Here is a 5,947-nt window from a genome sequence, read left to right as displayed (position 1 = left end):
GTTTTTCTCCAATTTCTTCCAAAACTTTTCTGAGCCAAAGGGCTTGTGTACCTGTTGAGGTAATTGCAACATACTCTGCTTTTGTAGATGAGAGGGAAACAATACTTTGTTTTTTCGAGCTCCAGGTAATCAAACTAGAACCAAAAGAAAAACAATTTCCAGATGTAGATTTACGGTCATCCATACTACCTCCCCAATCTGAATCACTAAAGCCTACAAGATTGAACTTTTCAGAAGAGTAGTAATGAATACCAAAACTTGAATTCCCTTTCACATACCTCAAAATCCTCTTGGCTACCTTCATATATATTTCAGATGGATTTGTCATATACCTTGAAACAAGTGAAACTGAATAAGCAATATCTGGCCTCGTGTGGGTTAGAAACATCAAGCTCCCCACAATACTTCTGTAAGTTGTCTCATCAACTAAATCAGTACCATCATCTCTACATAACAAATCTCCATGAGCACTTGGAGTGGAGGCAGGGTTACAATCAGTCATATTAAATTTCTTCAGCATATCCTGTGCATACTTTGTTTGACAAATGAAAATCTCATCCTTACTTTGATAAACCTCCATTCCTAGAAAATATTTCATTAGACCAAGATCTTTCATCTCAAATTCTTTCATCATAGCAGCTTTGAATTCATCTTTCATCTTAGAACTACTACCCATATATAAAAGATCATCAACATGCAAACTTATGATGAGAATATCAGTACCTTTTTGTTTGTAGTATAGGGTAGGATCACTCTTACTTCTCTGGAAGCCATTCTCTTGAAAGTATCCATCAATCCTGGCATACCACGCTCTTGGTGCTTGCTTGAGGCCATACAAAGCCTTCTTCAACTTGTAGACATAATTATCTTTTCCTTCCACTTCAAAACCTTATGGCTGCTCCACATATACTTCCTCTTCTAAGTACCCATTCAAGAAGGCACTTTTCACGTCCATATGATGTATGCTCCACTTCTTCTAAGTTGCTAATGAAATCAACATTCGTATGGTCTCTTGTCTTGCTACTGGTGCAAATGTCTCTTCATAGTCAATTCCATATTTCTGTGTGAAGCCTTTAGCAACTAATCTTGCCTTGTGTCTTTCAACACTCCCATCACTGTTAAATTTGGTCTTGTAGACCCATTTGGTGCCAATCCTTTTTTTGTCATGTGGAAGTTCTGTTAACTCCCAAGTGTCATTCCTGTGAATGGAATCCATCTCTTCTTCCATGGCTTTCACCCAAACTTCATTAGTACATGCATCTTCAAAACATGATGGTTCAAAATCAGACTTGGCTAATAAAGCAAAATTCACTGTCTCACCTATTGGGTTTTCTTCATGTACTTGATTTCCACTCTTTTGGTAGATATCACTCAATCTCCTTACTTTCCTTGTAGAAATTGGAGAAGAAGCTGAACTTGAACTTGGTACTAAAGTACTTGATGAAGGATTGCTTGGTGGAGTTAAACCACTAGATATAGAAACATTAGATGGCTGCTCATGATCAATATCAGCAATTATATCATCATTCAAAATAGATTTTGGCTTCTCAACATGGCCTTTTTTATGACCATAAACTCCCCCTTCATCAAAAATCACATCTCTTGAGACAATAAGCTTGTTAGTGAGGGGATTATACAATCTATAAGCATTGCTTTTCTCACTATACCCAATAAAAATACATGACTCACTCTTTGCATCTAACTTCTGTCTATTCTGATCCGGTACATGCACATAAGCCAAACAACCAAAATCTTTGAAATGATTAACATTAGGCCTTTTACCATACCAAGCTTCATAAGGAGTCATCTTTTCTAGTGTATTTGTGGGGCTACGGTTGAGGATGTACACCGCTGTAGCAACTCCATCTCCCCAATAAGAATTGCTCAATCCCTTGGTTTGTAACATGCACCTTTCCATTTCAACCACAGTACGATTCTTCCTTTCAGCTACTCCATTCTGTTGAGGTGTGTATGCAGTAGTAAGTTGCCTCTTGATGCCATTAAAATCACAATAACTTTGGAAAGCCTTTGAGCAAAACTCTCCTCCACGATCAGTCCTTAAACATTTGATCTTGCACCCTTTCTCATTTTCCACAAGGGCTTTAAACTTCTTGAATGTATCCAAGGCTTCATCTTTGGCCTTCAAAAAATATACCCAACAATTTCGTGAGTAATCATCAATAAAAGTGATGAAATATGATGACTTACCCAAACTTTTAGTCTGCATAGGACCACATATATCTGAATGAACAAGCTGAAGTGGGTGATGAGCCCTCCATGCATTGCCTTTTGGAAACTTTTCTCTTGCATGCTTTCCTTTAGTACAACCTTCACAAACCTCCTTGTGTTCCTCAACCTTGGGCAAACCAGAAACTAATGCATGTGAGGTTAGAAACTTCAAACTATGAAAATTTAAATGCCCATACCTGAGATGCCATAACCAACTTGAATCCTCATAAGCCATATTTGCCAAACTGTTGTTATGTTCACCAAACCTCAAGGGGAACATCCTATTTCTCGTCATAGGAACAACAGTGATCACCCTATTATCCTTATTCTTATCATAGATAGTACAAGTCTTATTCTCAAAGACTACTTTATAATTTTTCTCACATAGCTGCCCAACACTTAACAAATTGTGCTTCAATTGTGGAGTATAATAAATATCATGAATACTCTTTATACCTTCTTTTGTTTGGACCTCCATAGCTCCTTTGGCAGCAACCTCCAATGATTTATCATCACCAAGCTGGATCTTGGATTTGAAACTTCCATCCTTTGTTGAGAACAACTTCTCATTCCCTGTCATATGGTTAGAGCATCCAGAATCTAGGTACCAAACATCTTTACTAGTATTTTCACCCTTGGCATAAGATAAAAATAAGTGATCAGGAGGATTGTCACTACTTTCTTGAGCATAGTTAGCACTTTTACCTTCTTTCAATCTGCATTCTCTTTCAAAGTGGCCATACCTATTACAATGGTAACATTGAACATTTCTCTTATCAAATCTGCCTCTACCTCTTCCTCTGAAACCACCACTTCCTCTTGAGCCACCTCTTCCTCTACCTCTTGAAGAATTTTGGCTTTGCCCTTTACCTTGGCCTTGATTGATTTTGGCACTACTGCTGCTTGTATCTTCATCTTTTGTGATTAGCAATTTAGAGGAAAATGCTTTCTCTACACCTTCAAAAGAATCTTTCAATCTTTCTTCATGAGACATCAGGGATCCAACCAGTTGATCAAACTGTAGTTTTGTCAAATCCTTGCTTTCTTCTATGATTATTGCTACATGATTCCATTTGGGTGTCAAAGATCTCAACACCTTTTTAATCAAAACTTCATTGCTTACAATTTCTCCAAGTGTAGCCATTTTATTGACTACATCTTTGACTCTGACACAATAATCACTTATACTTTCAGCTTCTTGCATCTTCAAATTCTCAAACTCTCGCTTCAATGTCTGAAGCTTGACCACTTTAACTTGATCACTACCCTGGTAAGCTTCTTGTAGAGTCTTCCAGGCATCTTTGGCAGTTGTTGCTCCTGATATTCTTGGAAATAAGCTCTTATCAAGAGCTATCTGAATGTGAAACAAAGCTTGAGCATTCTTTTTCCTTGCTTCCTTTCTTGCCGTTCTTTCATTGGCTGTAAGGGCATTCCAATCAGTTGGCTCTTCATAACCTGATTCAATAATCTCCCACAAATCTTTTCCAATAAAAAAGGTCAGCATCTTAATGCACCAATAATCATAATCATTCCCATCAAATTCTGGAACGGGCATATGGTTAGAATTCGACATGATTAACTTTGGCGAAATTCCAACAATAAAACTTTAACCCAAAACAATTTTACCTGCTCTGATACCACTTGTAGAATTTTGAACCTGACCTATCCTCTCTGAACCAACTGATTAGCAAACAATAACAACAAAAAGAAGAAAAACACCAATATCTTTATTGAAGCTTAATTAAAAAATTACATAGAGGCTGTATATATAAAGAATTTGCAGTTTAGAAGAATAAATAATAACTGCAGTTCTAAATATATTCCTAGCTTTGCATGGAAAGCTACTAAGGCTCTCAAACTAAAAAAAGCAAACTACTCCCTAAATTAAGAATACAATAAGTGCATGCACAACATGCTTTATTTACTAAAAACAAACTCATGCAAAAGGCAAAACTAAAAATAGTCCTAAGGATTCATGCATGTTGGAGTACATGCTTTATTTGCATGAATCAACAAAAAAAAACTATTAACTAAAAATAGCTTATGCATGGTGATGAATGGATAGCTTCATGTCCAAACTGGAGTTGCATGGAGCTGCATGCTAGAGCAGCATCACTTATCAACAGGTGTACTGCCCTGAAATTTTTAGGGATTCATGAGGCTTTTGAGTTAAATCATTTACTCGATTCTCCAACTGTTCATATTCTTCCCGATTTCAATAAATAAATGCATATTTACCTCATTACAGAAACAACAATGGATCAGCTCATATGACAAGGCTATAAAAGAAAATGTATGAAATCTTCAACTCACTCCTTTGTTCATAAAGGGAAGAAGTCGTGTAAGAAGAAACTATTTTAGCCAGGGAACGAGGTTCGACAAAAATGTGATTTGCAGAAAGGAATCCACTTGTGAGAAAATGTGAAAACCTCCAACATTGTACACAAAGAATTATATTTGCAGTGATTAAGGGACGCTCCATCTGTAGATCCGTCGTAGTTATGAAAATTCATTTACCACCTTCAATCCCATTTTCAGGAAATTCGACAGTCACAAAAACACGGCGTGAGACTCTTTTTCAGCTATAGACTATTTTCTATCGGCAAATAATTTAAGTGTTTAAGACGAAATATTAATTTCGTCTTTAAAAAACGTCTGAAATTGCCCTATTATGTGGTAGTGTTCGTTCATCCATTTGTAATTTGCATAATGTTGTGTTGACCCAGAAAAATAGTAATGGTCAAAATCAAAGACAACGAGTGAATTTTGATGGTCTATAAAACTTGTGAGAATTTCTAGGTAGTCCTTTTTTGTGAAAAATTTAATATTATTCTAAGATTCTAGAATATTTCATTTCAATATATATTCTACCATACTAAAAAGATTTTTGTAATCCTTTAGAGGATATTTTGATCATTATAGGAAATAAGTACATGTCTTCTATCCTATGGAATATTCCAATGGTACGGTTCATATTCCATCTACTGAAGTTAGTCATATAGCCGATCCTTACCCCTCTCTTAGCCCTCATTTGGACTAAAATAACATTCTTTTCATTTCACTGTAACATGGACATACAATGCTGAAATCTAGCAAATAAATTATCATTAGAAAGTTAGTTCCAAAAATATTCAAGTGGTGCATGCCGCATCATTAGATTTTGTTGCTTGTATCTATTTGTTGCCCCAGTTTTAAAACATCCAAATTTTAAAATTTTGCATTTTCGACTTTTTTGTATTGGTGCAAACGTGGAAACAATTAAATCTCAAAAACCATAAAGGATCGATGAAGATCATTTTACTGGCATGTCACTAGTGTCGTCCTAGACAATTTGGCCAATGTTGGTGGAAACCCATGTTGTCATTTGGGAAAATTTGATGTTTCATATTTGTCATCCTCTTCTAGAAAATGTCCAAATATCATCCTTACATTTTTTCTCTTCAAAAGAAATCATGGAAATTGTAGATAGGAAAATGGAATGCATCAAAGCAATATTAAACTAGATTGCAATGATAAGAAATCCTAAAAACATTCAATGAAGGCATGAAGATGAAATACTAAAATAAAATGCAAACCAAAGCATGTATCTCCTTCATTGTTCCTCCATTGTCCTTCTTTCTCCTTCAAATTACTTTGTTTGTGGATCTCACCTACAAGTGCAAAATGCAAGTATGAAAGCAAGCAAGATTGACAAGAAATAAATTGTAGCATAAGGATA

This window comes from Cryptomeria japonica, chromosome 3, assembly GCF_030272615.1.
Source record: "Cryptomeria japonica chromosome 3, Sugi_1.0, whole genome shotgun sequence".
NCBI lineage: Eukaryota > Viridiplantae > Streptophyta > Pinopsida > Cupressales > Cupressaceae > Cryptomeria > Cryptomeria japonica.
The sequence above is the reverse complement of the archived record's forward strand: the minus strand, read 5'-3'. Positions refer to the sequence as shown.